This window comes from Eublepharis macularius, chromosome 5 (genome assembly GCF_028583425.1).
Source record: "Eublepharis macularius isolate TG4126 chromosome 5, MPM_Emac_v1.0, whole genome shotgun sequence".
NCBI classification, from domain to species: Eukaryota; Metazoa; Chordata; class Lepidosauria; order Squamata; family Eublepharidae; genus Eublepharis; species Eublepharis macularius.
The window spans coordinates 131,562,925-131,577,645 of record NC_072794.1 but is presented as its reverse complement, the minus strand read 5'-3'; the positions used below and the strand labels follow the sequence as shown (position 1 = coordinate 131,577,645).

Below are 14,721 nucleotides of genomic sequence, written 5' to 3'. Positions count from 1 at the left end.
ACATACTTTCATATCTCAAATACGACAAAAAACCTGTACTGCTTCACTTTCTCCACAGACCTAAAACTCACAGAGATTTAGGGGTCATGAGGGTAATGATCACCAAGCATAAATAAGTAAAAATAGCCTCTCCTCCTAAACAGCACCATAATTTAAGAGTCTACCTTTCGCTCATAGTTTTCCTTCTAATAGCAACTAGAGATGACAGAAGGAGCTGGGACACAACTAAATAAAAGTGTCTTTAATGGAATTTATTTTTAAAAAATTAGGTAGAACAGAAGGCTAACTTATATAAATGACAATAAATAGACAGCCAAATAGCAGGATAAGTTCATAAATAAAAATAAAAATAAATAAATAGCGGCATTTATTTTAAAACTTATTATTTAGTACAGGAAAATGTTTTAATACAGAAAAGAAAATCTGGAAATCTCAAGCAAGATTCAAGAGTTATACAATTTTGCCAGCATTCTTGCCTGTAGAGACTGCTACACATCTGTAACAACTGTCCTCAAAAGGCAAATTACCAAAGCTGTATTGTACAATTACCATACTTGGTAACTGTACAATATAGTTACTCGGGGGAGGGGGGGGATGCACACACCACAACAGGGCACCACAATGTCAGTTTGCAAATTGTATCTAACCTACCATCAGTACAATGCTTGAACATTTCTCCCCTGTTCCCCTTCCCTCAGCAATCCCTTCTAATCCTCAGAAAAATGGTGCCTAGAGTCTCAGGACCAGGACAGCTTTTCAGGCGGCTTGAAGGGGAATGCAGCAAGGAGCTATCAAACAAAACTGTCCCCTTCCTCCACAGACTGAGCTCCAGCTTTCAGTCCATATAGATTCTGAGATGTGATCAGGCATCACCTTTCCAGAAGTCAAAAAGGGACTGCTAGGAGAAGATGAACATGGAGAAAATCCATGTCTGCCAGTATCTTTTCCTGGTGAATGGCCAGATAGAACATAATGGGGGAACTAATCAGAAAAATGGTACCTGTGATCTGCAGTTCTGGAGTTCACTCTCTACCTGACAGTCTCATTCTGGTGCATATTTAGATAGGGACTCTGCTACTACAGCAGAAAGAACCCAACTACTGTGATACTAAATGCTATCACACATAGAAATAACGAGTTTCAACTCTTTCCGGAAAAAGACACCACTTAACCGATTTCTACAACTGATTACTACAAGGTAAATTTAGAAGTCCATGCCAAACTTAGAAAGATTTTAACAAAAACTGCTTACTAGATCTCGCAACTCAAATGCTATTACCTTCAAAATCCCCTAAAACAGATGCCTAGGTCAAGACTGCTTAGATCATCTGGAACCTGGAGCATTTCTCCAGTGGCAGCCAGGAGGTACATTACCCTGTACCAGTGGAAATAGTAACGTGATGAGCCTCAATTCTTTGAATGTGAGAATGGATTATAGGGCTCAACTATCCATATGGGCTGAGACTTGGCACCTGTGAATGTTTGTCAGAGACTTTGGTCCAGAGCAGATTGGAGAAATTTCAATACTTCCTTGTTGTCGGCTAAGTATGGTGGCAAATGCTTGTGGTAGCCACAAAGTCATCGCCTATGTAATTGGTAGAACACTCTGTGAGGTTCCACTAGCATCTATGTATTTTCAGTATTTGCCATTCAATCTCCTGATAGAGAGCCAGGGCTGTGCTGGACCCACATAGATGAACAGACTCTGTGTAGCAGGCTCTGGGGATCAGTCATAGTGGTTGGATAGCCAGCCGAACTAGGTCTGAAAACCAAGGTCTGTGCAACTACCAGAATGACCTCTGCCTTTATGCTATGATTCTTCTGAGGACTCTTGCCAGAAGTGATGTAGGAAGATGCCTTAATCAGGCCTAACAGCCAATTCCAAGTTAATATATCAACTCCTCCTGCCCTTTTCAGGATAAATCTGAAAACTGTGCATCTTGACAAGTCTATTCAGTTGCCTGAGCATTGTCCTTCAGGCCCTATTGTGTTTGAGAACAATAAAAAAATACAGAGTAGGTGCACCAGTAATTTGAGAGGGAGACATGGCTTGTGCATCCAGAAAGTGCAGAATACCTTGAAGCATTACACGTTTATGAGGCAACCTTAATCTCAGGGATGGAACAAGCCTGCTGTGAAACGTGTGGAGAAATTCTATGCAGCAGTCCTCCTTGACTATCAGTATCACCCATTGATTTGTGGATATGTCTAGATGGTAAAGATGGCAGTTGGTCTTCCATCAATGTTGGGTGCTACTTCTGTTGATTGATGGTTGAGGTTGCTGCCTTTGACACAGCCAGATATAGAGGAATAGTCTTGGCAGGGAAAAGTATATAACAAAACTGGGCAAAAAATGAGAATTCATCCCCTGATCATTCCCCATTATTCTCAGAAGGCAAAGCATGTACTTCTGGATCTTTAGAAAAACAAGAATCTTTTTACAGCATGACTGAAAAAACAGAGGGTTGAGTAAATGGAGTTCTGGCTTGATCTGGAGATGCTCTGACCTGTAACCTGCTCTGTAGGGTAGACTGTAGTATGCTGTTTGCATGGTTGACTGGGATAGGGGCAGGGAAGTAGCAGAGTCCTGCATCTGCAACCTCTGCACCTGTTTATGGCTTTATTAAGATCTTTCTAATCCATTCCCTGAAATTAATAAAGTGAGAATATGGATTATACACCTTGACCTGGATAGCCCAGGCAAGCCTGATCTTGGAAGCTAAACAGGCTTGGCCTTCATAAGTACTTGGATGGGAGACCTCCAAACAAGACCAGGATTGCTAAACAGAGGCAGGCAATGGCAAGCCACCTCCATTAGTTTCTTGCCTTGAAATCCCCAGCAGAGGATGCCATAAATTGTCTATGACTTGACAGCACTCTCCATCCTCACATGGATTATATATGGCTAAATGCTACTGTAACTGGCCCTCTAGTGGCCAACTGGAATAGCTCCATTTTCCTTCCCTGTAATGAACGAGCCTTCCCTCTTTAAAAGGAAGGCTCTGGCATAATACCAGGCCTGAGGCTTGTCTAGCAACACCAGGGAAAGGATGAGTTACCTGTTTCTGAAGAGGTGCCGCCAAGGAGGAGAAGAATAATGGCCATGGTTACTACAATGATGTCACGAGTGACTCTGTCTTGCCCTGAAGCTGCATTTAACTAACCAGTGGCAAACAGCTCCTGCCAAGAATCCTCACACATGGCTGCATTGTGCTGCAACTCACTGTCAGCCACTGCACCCTAATAGTGCTTGGAGCACCTCTGTCTTTGGCAAAGCATTGTAAGCAAGTCAGCTACTGAGTCAGGGGCTGGAAGCAGTTTCGCTTTTAGCCATCTGTTGTTGACTCATGAGATAACTGGGCTATGTAGCCTCTCCTATGAGGCATGCTGCTAAAATCCCAAAGAGTTGCACCAAATGGAAAAGTGTGAGGGACTTAGTCACTTTCTCTCTTTTTTACTAATCTCTGTCAGAGTTGGCTAAAGGGCCAGAGAAGACACTGAAGTCAATTAAGAAGAATGTCCTGAAATAAAAGGTAACAAAGAGATGGTTCTAGAACATTTGGAAAGGCAGTGGAACCTAGCTGTAGACAGGTCAGGAACTGAGACAGAGAAAATGGCTGCTTTGGACAGTGGACTATATGGAAGTATACCCTGCTGAGCTTCCCCAGATCCCATCCTCTGCAGGGTCTACCCCCCAAATACTCAGGAATTTCCCAACCTGTAGCTTAGCCACACTGGCTAAGCTAAAAATGTGGCTAATTAGCATAGCTTTGCCTACAGAGCAATTGGGACAAGTGCCCCAATGTGGATTCTCTACTTCATGGCCAGAAAATGGAAGTATAAAACAGTACTTACACTGGCAACTCTACTAGTTGGGAGTACCAAGATCTCCTTGGCCAATAGGACATCACACACCCCTGCCCACTTGTTCCTACTTCAGGTTCTTTGGAACTGATCCCCAGAGTGGGTGAACAGCACACAGGAGTCCTGGTGACCAGGGAGATGACAGGCAAGGGGTTGTTGCTCTCTAACAACGAAGAAAAGAGCAAGAGTCCAGTAGCACCTATAAGACTAACAACATTTGTGGTAGGGTATGAACTTTCGTGAGCCACAGGTTCACATCTTCAGATTCCAGCTGGGGCTCACATAAGCTCATACCCTATCACAAATTTTGTTAGTCTTATAGGTGTTACTGGACTCTTGCTCTCTTCTATTGTCACAGACAGAGTAATACGGCTACTCATCTTGATCTAACAACAGAGAAGCCTCTTTCTGTCGATCTCCTGACAGTGTACCTCCTGTCTGTAAATAGGGCTTTCACCACCATGCTGGTATTTTCCAAAGGGAGGCAGGCTTGTGTATGTGTCAATACAGCACAGCAGCAAAAGGGATTATATATGGCATATTTCCCCTGTCCCAGTTGCCTACAATAGCCATTCCCCTTCTACCACTTCAGGTTTTTTTAAAATTGGCAACTGAGGTATCATTATGTTATAGCAGTCTTTTATGAATTCCCAGCTTTCATTATTTTAAAAAGTCTTCAGCCCTTTTTGTTGTGGAGATGTGCCCTTATATAATCACAACAAAAGGGGCAATAAAATTACTTTAAAAAAAAACAATGGCTACACAGACAGATTGTTATAATGCTGTAAGTAGGTTAATTGCAGATTTTTTATAAAGCCCTCTGCTGTTGTGGGTGCTGGCCACAGTGGGAAACTGGAGGAGGGAAAATGGTGCAACAAAGGCAGGACTAGTTCATGTGTACCACCATATTTGATTTAATACATCATCACATTTCATTTTTATGGTTATGCCTGCAGTTCTCAAACTGAGAGGTGTGTCCCTGCTGTAAGGTGCACAGACACTGGAATAAAGACTTAAATTTTCCAGAAATTGTGACTCTGTTTTGCAAAAAAAAATTTTGGGGAAATTTTGGGGGACACTGAAATGTATATAATATGTACTTTCCAATTAGACTCAAACTGTTACTGATACATGATAAAATGCATCATGTATACATTAGTGTATAAAATTGTACTATTTGGCATATTTATGGTATTTTAAAGTGCAGATATCTTCATTTTCTACAAGAAAAACTGCAAGTATAGCCAATACTAGAGAAAAAGTTGCAAACAACTGCACACTATGCTATCACCACACACACATCTTTAATTTTTGCTTCCTGAGAGGTAGTAAAAATAAAAATTGAAGGTTAAAAAACAAATCTGTAATAAACAAAAGGAAGTGTATTATTTGGACAGACATTCTCTCTGAGGCAAAATAGGAAAGACTACCAGTATGTGTAGATATTATGCTAAGCTTTACAACACTGAAAACAATGAATTCTTTAATAATATAATTAAACACAGTACAGTGTATTAATTATTGCCAAAATTATTCACATTTAAACAAAATAATAATGAAAATGTATATGTCTAGAATATAAATGTTTTTTTTTCAATGTTCCCCAAAATTTTCTCAATCTTTCCACTTGAGGAAGTCTTCAGACTTTTTCATGCTGTACATTTAGAATGATTGAAATACTTTAAAATAGTTTTTCTCACTAAAATGAGAAACTATTGTGTAGGAGTTTTTTTCATGTTATACATTTTGAGCATGAAAAGCCTTGCTTTTTACTCATTCTAAAAGACAAAACAAACTGGGGGGAGGGGTGACCAGTGTTTTTGCCAAACTTTTTCAGGCCTTCACATCTCTACACCTGAAAGGAGACAAAAAGTTCCATGGAAGGAAAGGCTTCCCAATGCAGATGACCCTACCCCCACATTCCAAATCTGGTTGAATGCCCTATGACTGAAAATTCTCACTTCCTTACTGCCTTCTCATCCCAACCTACTTTGGAAAACTCAGGAAGAGTTGCTGTTTTACTCTGATAGTTGCGACCTGTTCCTAAGTCTATCCATACAGATATCCTTCTCTATTCTTCTAATGGCAGTATTTTGTTAATCACAGTGACCAGATCCTCATGCAGCAGTAGGATGAATACAACAGCGCATACGAATTTCCACAAACTCACATACTGAATGGATTATTGGTGCTGGAAGCAAAATGATACAGAAAATTCAGAACACTTAAATCCTTAGTCAATTTAGGGGGCTTTTTTAGTTGGTATGTTTCATACCAATAACAATTAAAACCTCATTCACTTCATCCCTACAATTTGAACGCCTTCATCAGGAAAGGCTGCCCTTATCTGGACAGCCTAGGCTAGCCAAACCTCATCAGATCTAAGAAACTAAGCAGGGTCACCAACCCTGTGAGTCAGGTTAGGATGAACATGTGTGGCCCAAGGTCGCCCGATGACTTCCATGGCAGAGTGTAAATAAATACAAACCTGGCTCTTCAAAATTCTAGTCCCACACTTTAACCACTCTAATCAAACTGAGTCTCAGTTATACTATTAATATATTATTCTTGCCAGGGAAATTAACTAAATGCTGTTTTTTTTTAAAAAAAAAGTACAATCAGTGTCTATGCAAATTTCTACAGAATTTTGTATTTTCAGCCAATGATTTCAGCTATTGGTCCATTGCAAAAACTTACATCCTACTGTAACCATTAGCTATTTATTCTCCTCCTAAACATACACAACAAAACTCTTTAGTAGCTTAAAGTATTATGTGAGTACATAAATATAAATGTATGAACACTTCGATTTTTCATCATATAAAACAGAGATTTGGCTAATTATGTTTACAAACTACCCTTACCTTTATAACTGAAAGGGATTTAGAAATACCTGTATTCTAGATCAATATGCAGCATGCACATTATAAGTCGTACATCATGAGGATCATGGCTCCTGGAGGTCTCACAGACACCATGCATTGCTGCTTACTTCCCATATCAGTGAGTTTAAGGCAAAACCGTATCAAGTCACAAGAGCACTGCAAGCATGCTGTTCCATGCTCTAGAGGGGCATAATTTCATACTCTAGCTTTAACTTGAGACAAATTTGTCAAAAAGGTTGCCTATCACTGTGGTATATATAACAATGAAGAGGTCAGCATTAACTTCCAGATAAATGTTTCCTTACTTTATTTGGCATTTAAATAAAGTTTTCAGCAGCATGAAAATATGTATTTTCAGTAACATCAAAATAGAATTGTCCTCTCATTAAAATTCTCTCCCTATCTCTTTGTAAAGGACTGATGAAGGCATGCTTATCTGATTTACCGCCTTTCCACTCTACCATCAACTGTGCGCCAATGCCTTATCCTCAAAATAAAAGATATAGTTACATTAGAATAGTATTAACATCTAACAAGCACGGAAAAATAAAGACAGTTTATAAGCACATCGCACACAACAGTTCAGGTCTACTACCAACACTTTAAAAAGCCCTTCTGGATCCATATGTATCCAGTTCCTGAAAGGTACATTTATTCTATTCCCATAAGCACAAAGCATTTACTCTAGTCCTGCAAGCAATACAGCATACACATGATCCTACTTGATTTCCCTTGACATATTTAGTACATCCTATTCTACTGAAAACTAGATAATATGTAGCTACCTAGATAAAAGTAGAGAAGACCTCCACTATATCCGATCTTCAATTGACTCGAACAAGTGAATTAATTCACATGGTCCACCACCATTCACCAGGTCTTCCAAACACAAGGCTTGTAACCAACATTAAGAAAACTGACCTATTCGGTCTCTACAAGCCTTAAGGGCAAACAATTACCAAAACGTTAGGTAACTGCAATACGCATCAAGTGCCAGACAACAAAATAACATATACTCTGAGGTCCAACTATTCATCATTACCATTCTTCACTTCAAGTGTTTACTGCTACCAGCAAAGAAGGAATAAACAAATGTCAAGCATGTCACTATGACATGGCAGCAATTACAACCCCTGAATGATGTCCTTTTTTTGTAATCCTGAGAGATTAACAGAAGTCAAAACATCTTACATGAACCAACCGAAATCGTCTTTATATGCAGCACCTATCTATGTATGTTTACTCAGAAGTTAGTCATGCAGCGGGACTGGGGGGGGGGGGGTCCCAACCAAAACATTAACTCCAGGATACTTCAGAGGCGAAAGTTTAACTATGAGCTGATCCAAGCCGGGCGCTCTCTCCCGAGGGCTGTGTGGTCATCTTGGCTGATGCCAAGATCAAGGTCACGATACTGACATCCTGGAGCCACAGCATCCCTTTCAGGCGAAGGTGCTGCGCGCCTGCCCCTTGCCTGAGGCCGGGCAGGCGTCACCAGCCTCTGACGGGCGGAGGTAGGGAGGAGAGCACCGCGGCCCCGGCAGCACGCTAGGTGCTAGGACGAGGCACGCACTCCCGAAGGCAGCTTTCCAGAAGCTCCATCCATGCCCGCCCGCCGGAAGGGCGGCGGGGCCGCTAGGCGAGCTTCTTGCCCACGCCATGCGGGCGCTCCTCCACGCCGCTCAGGCGCAGCCACAGGGCCCGGCGCGCCAAGCTAGAGTTGCGAGAGGAGCCTCGAGGAGTCCCGAGCGCTAGGCGAGTCCGCTCGTCATCGGCGGCGGCAACGGGCCCCGCTCAGAGGGAAGAGGCGCCGCCCCGGCCCCGGGACCTTCACGCAGCCCCCGCCGGTCCCCGCCCCTCTCTGCCTTTGTGAGGCCGCGGCGGGAAGGCGTTCAGGTCGAGGGCCGAGCCGCCTCACCCGCTTTCTCTGGGGAACCCACCGTGCTCTTACCGAGGGCTCCGTACGGGAAAACGGGCTCGCAACGGGCTGATTCTTCACTCCGGCTCCGGTCTGCGAAGCCAAGCCAGGCGCCACCAACCGAGTAGCGCCACAAAATGGCCGCCACGACTGCGGTGCCGCTAGCTCGCCCGCCGCCTACCGCGAGCGGAGAGAGGGGGAGGGGGTCCTCCGGTGGGCGGGGCTATGGCAAGGGGGCGTGCCTTCCAGCAGGCGGGCGGGAGGGTCGCGGGGCGGGAGCGCTGCGGCTTCCGAGCGGCTTCGTCCCTCCGTCTGGCGCGCGCGGACGTTGCTGCGTCCTTGCTGCTTCGTACGGGCCTCCCTCGGGTTCTGGCCAGCTTGTGTCAGGAAATCATCACTCTTCGCTAACCAGCAATCTTGCTGCTGGGTCCAAAGCATCAAAACTTATCTGCTGTAACCTTATGTAAAGGAGTTGTCAACAGTCATGTGGGTGCCAAAGTAAAATCCAAGAAACCAGTATACAACCCACGTCATGTCTTTTATTAGGACCAAACAAATGACACAGAACAGCCAGCTTCCATTAGAACTCTGAAGAAGAGTTCTGCTGAGCTCGAAAGCTCGCACTGTTACGTGTTGGTAGAACCAACCACTCTCCAGGAACACATGAACACAGATTATGGTCTCTCATATCACCTACTGCCTGGTCCTTTTAACTGGAGATGTTGGAGATTGAACCTGGGACCTTCTACATGCAAAGCAGTGGCTCTTCCACTGGGTCATGGCCCCTCTCATGTAGCTGTCCTCCAGAAGAGCCATTTGGGTTGGAGGAAGGCTTTAAAACTAGAACCAAAAGGAATGGTAGGGAATAAATATTTAAATAAACTTTTGCTCAGTGGAGTGGTAGGAGGCAACCACTTTTTGGGCAGCTCGCCATTGTACAAACTGAGTTTCGAGACTATAAAAAAAAAACAGTTCAAGTACAGTTAGTGCTGAGGGGCAAGCCAGGAAACCCTGCTTTTTCACAGCAATTGATGCAACCGAGGGGTTGTATTGCCTTTCTTCCTGGATTTATTTTTAAAGTATACTAATCAATCACATTATTCTTTATTTTGTTATAATCCGTTTTGAGGTCCTTTATGTCAGGAAACATAAATGTAGATGTATAAATAACTTTCTACTGGCCCTCTTAGCAGACACTAATGTAATGCCTCCTGGGCTCCTGTGAAGTACTTCCCGCTTCAGCGAAGTGCAGGGAAGTCAGGATTGGCTCTTTGCTTTGGGAAAGAGATTCTTTTGGACAAGAAAGAAACACATCCACACATGCTGTCACTGAGGATCCTCTGATGCCAGAGGATCCTCAGCCAAACCCTTTTGACACTGTGATTGTTAATACAATAAATTAGTTAAAAGAAGGTAAGGGATAATTAATCTGTATTGAATAATCTTGATCATACACTCTACTTTTGTGAATATTATTAATACAGGGACAACAAATACATTTTAAATATCCTTTAATATACAGCCTTACACGTCAGTTGTCTGTTTCAAGCAACCACAATGATCAATATTTGAGAAACTGCCCAATTAATATAAACACAAACCATAAAAGAGTTTATATTGTAGGCTATTATTATTCTCAGGATAAAGGAGAAGCACTTTGATGCTAACAGACTTTAATGGGAAAAGCTACCGTTTCAGTCTAGATCAGATAGGTGCAGCTAGGAGATGCCTGAGGAACTAAGGAGATACACCTACTGATTGAAGGGAATTAACTATGAAATATATTAGTGGGGAAGTCAGAGGACAAGACTGCCAGCTGCCCTAGAGTGTTTAACCTTTCAGCCTTTGACATGTACTATTTAAGTTACCTAAACTAATACCAATGATCACTGCAATTCATGTGTTAAACATAATTGTGTGATCAAAGATAAAATCTTGTTTATGGAAAACATACATGCCCTTTTTTGAATTATCTGGAGCTTTATTTCTTGTTGAGAATTTTTGTTTTATTTCATTCATAGTTTTGTTACAACCCACACAGTACTCAACAGAGTTCTATAGTATAGCATACCAGAAAATCCACTCGAAGTAAAATTCTAAAAAAAAACTATGGTTCCAGTCATATATTGACTGTCACATAAACATAATCAGTTTTAAAATACAGTGCCATTTATGTTCTGTGTTTACAGAAAGTTCACTCTTGAGAACGCTTTCTTGGGAGTAAGGCTGTTTGAATAGACCAGAGTAGCATTCTGGATAGGTCTGCTTAGAATTACTCTGAAGCATTTATTTATTTATTTACTTCATTTATAATCTACCTTCACTGCTGAGTCTCAAGATGGATTACAACATTAAAAAATGCAATCAGACAGCATAAAGCATCCAATAAGCAATGCAAAAAGATTAGAATTACAAAATTAGAAGGCAATAGCATTGTCATTTGTTGCATGCCCAAATCAGAGCCCATGGACGTCTTAGTTATCTTGCTAATGAAAAAAAATTGATTTCCTTATTTCTCATAGATTGATAGATCTAAAATGTGTTGTCTCCCCCATCTGGGTCAGCGGTCAAGTTCAACAGACATGGCGGATGCTTTCTTTGCTCTTACTATGCTTACCAAGTGCAGTTCTTATCCTGTCCTTCCCCCAAGGAGCTCTGGATGGCAAACTTGGTTCTCCCCAACATGTAATCCTCAAAATGACCCCATGAAGCAGGTTAGGTCACCCAGTAAATTTCATGGCAATGGAAGGTTTGAACTCAGGGCTTCCCAATCCTACTTCAACATGGTAGCCACTAGACCATGTGGGATAAGTTCCATGTGGAAATGGAGAAGTTCCATGTGGAAATTATCCCATCAATGTGGAAATTATCCATGTGGAAATTATCCATGTGGAAATTATCCCATTTTTTTTCCTTTTAAGATCCAACTGCTTCATGTTTGTCTGGCTTTTTTTTCATTATCTCTCCATATTCCTTAAATTTTTCTTAAGCAAGGATGACAGGGCAAGATTCTCCCCGATGTCCAGTTCTCGGGACCCAGTTCTTGAGAAAAAACAATGAAGTTCCATATTACACCTCTTCATCTCACCTTAACATTGGCTACAAGTTCACTGAACAAGCAACAAGCAGAGAGGAAAGAATGTGCACAACCTTCACAGATCTAGCTGTCTAACTTGTTTCTTACTCTGACCACAGAGTGGCAGTATTTCTTTGAACAGATTGTTTCCATCAAATATCAACAGTGTTATTAACTGAAGAAGCCAGATAGGTATTTGGAGGTTTGAGTAGTACTATGCGTGTAAGCAGTGCCCATTGCCTCTATGAAGCAGTATCAAAGCCTGAGCTTGCTAGAAGATAGACCTTCATTCTGTTGTATTAGTCATGGATAGTTGTAGTTACTCAGTGAGTGGGGCAATGGACTATACATGGTCAGAAAGGCTCTCAACTTTTCTTATTTCTTACAGGTTGTGGGATTGCAATTATAACAGGCCCCATGGGGTTGTGGGTCTAGAATACTGATGGGGTAAAGGCAACAGTTGGGAAATTTTTGAGAGGGAAGGGTGAGCAACCAGCAAAAGAGGGGCTAACCAGTCTCTTATCTTAGTACCCTGCATGAAGGTAGTTGAAAGTATGAAGCCACTGTGATACTTGATGCATTAGGCTTCCTGGTGTTCTCCAGTGTGCCCTCTTGGATCAGTCCTCACACACTTTGATAGGATTGTGTGGATCCTGTTTGAGATTTCTGCCACAATCCTGTATTTGGCTATTATTAGCAACAGCTTGGATGTAGATGTGCTGTTACACATACTCCCGTGTCCTCACTTATGAGGAATGAAAGCAGTCTATATAGCATTGTGATTCTGAGTTTTTAAAAAATCCCCAGATTTCTGATTGTTGGTATACCAGGCTAGGGAGTTGCACCTATAATGAAAAGTATTATGGTTAGTAATTCCTTCTGAATTTTTGTTGACTGCTGCCGTGGTTGTAATGATCTCTCATTTGGCTTGCATGTAATTCTTTGAATTAAAATTTCTGGTGCAATAGATATTGGTGAACTATATGTTAATTTGGAAGCCAGATGGATTGCAAGAACTTGGCTAAGGGGAAGTAAAAGCTGTCTCTACTTTTTCCTTCCCATCATAATTTTATAAACATCTATCATGCCCCCTCCCTTATTACCCTAACCCTTGACTAAAGCTTTCCACATGGATGTTTTGCTCTGCTGTGGCTGTTTTTGGAAGCTGCCACATGCTATCCTCTGTTCCTCATTCTTCCATGTTTTCCCTGCTTTACTGTCATCTTCCTCAAATCTGGCTTGGTATGATCTTTTGGAAAGATCACCATTAAAGCACCTTTGGATGCTGTGTAGATGTGCATTTTTGCAGGTTCTGCCCTCCCCGTCACCATTGTCTTTGCCTCAAACCACCTCTACCCCACCTCCCGGCTGCTATTCCCTCTCCACTAAAAGGGTTTATTTTCATGCTTTAAAAAAAACAGCAGTTGACAGATCACTATAGCACAATTAGGTATTTACCATCCTGAATAATTTGATGTCATCTGCAAACTTGACCACTTAACCGTTCACACCGACTTCATATCATTTGTCCCTGTCTCCTGACAATGAAGTACAGGTCTTGAACCACTGCCTGACTGCCGTGGCGAAATGGCTAAAAGAGAACAAATTGAAACTGAATCCCGATAAGATGTAAGTAATACTAGTTGGGAAGGCTGTCTTGAAGGACATTATACTTCTCACCTTTGGTGGAGTTCAGCTGACTCTTGCTGACTTAGTTAAGAGCCTAGGGGTTATACTGGATCCAATATTACCCCCAAAAAGCAAGTTCAAATGCTTTCTTGCAATTTTGTCAAGCCTCAAAGAGGCTTTCTTGCAACTTTGTCAAGCCTTGAAGATGAACCATTACCTTGATTTAGCTGATCTAGCCACTTGGTATGCTCTTGAAGTCAATTCAGGGACTCCAGTTGGTTCAGAATGCTGCAGCACAATTATTATCAGGAGCTATATGGGGCATGCACATTACTCACATTCTGCAGTCAATACTTTGGCTGTCTGTCAGCTGTCTGTCTGTGTAAATGCTGTCAAGTTGCAGCTGACTTATGGTGACCCCATAGGCTTTTCAAGGCAAGTCATCCAGAGGTGGTTTGCCATTGCCTGCCTCTCCATAGTGACCCTGGTCCTCCTTGGTGGTCTCCTAGCCAAGTACTAACTAGGGCTGACCCTACTTAGCTTCTGAGATGTGACAAGATCAGGCTCACCTGGGCCACCCAGGTCAGGGCACTCATTAGCTACCAGGTTCAGTTCAATGTACTGATCATCATGTACAAAGCCCTACATGGCCTTGGACTCTCATGTCTACAGGACTGCCTGTGTTCCTATGTTCTACTACATCTCCTCTGATCTGCTCAGGGCCTTCTGCAGGTGCCGCCCTGCAAAATATTAAGGCCCATACATGTGGTCTCTCTGTCGTGGCCCCCACACTCCTGTTATTCTACAAATTATGTAAAATAGAGCTTTTCAGGAGAGCTTTTCTATAAAGGCAATATACTGTACCAGTTCAGCAAGGTATTTTATAAAGGAAAAAGGACTGTGGATATACCACTATGTATAGCACATATCGTGAGTTTGCTGCATGTATTATCCTGTTGTTGTTTCATTGTTTTCTACTGTAATACTCTTTTTCTTCATCACATCCACACTCTGTATCATGTCTAACATGCAATGCTCATTAGATTTTGGTAAATCCTAGTATATCGTTCATTTGATGTCTTATATTGATTGTCTGATCTTCACTGTGCTTATTAGAGGTCTCTTCGTATGGACCATTACCAATTTACACGGTGTAATCCACTTTGAGTCTCAGTGAGAAACACAGACTATAAATATAGTAAATAAATAACATAAACAATCACAGAAGGGACCAAGAAATTCACTATTTATTTCCCTCCATTGTATAATCTGTTCAAGATCAGCTTCCTGTTCCTAAAAATGTAAGACCTTAGAAGTTATTGGATAAGAGGACGTATTATCCTGATTTCTAA

General features: G+C 42.0%; 1 protein-coding gene across 3 annotated transcripts in view; it reads right to left on the bottom strand.

The window, feature by feature from the left end:
- PHF20 (PHD finger protein 20) overlaps nucleotides 1-8,810 on the bottom strand; it is a 46,165-nt gene extending 37,355 nt beyond the window's left edge. For all 3 annotated transcript variants that reach the window (XM_054980242.1, XM_054980243.1, XM_054980244.1), the window contains exon 1: nucleotides 8,698-8,810. The gene's annotated coding sequence lies outside the window, so the exon portion shown is untranslated. The remainder of the gene's footprint in view (nucleotides 1-8,697) is intronic.
- Between the last annotated feature and the right edge of the window lie 5,911 nt (nucleotides 8,811-14,721).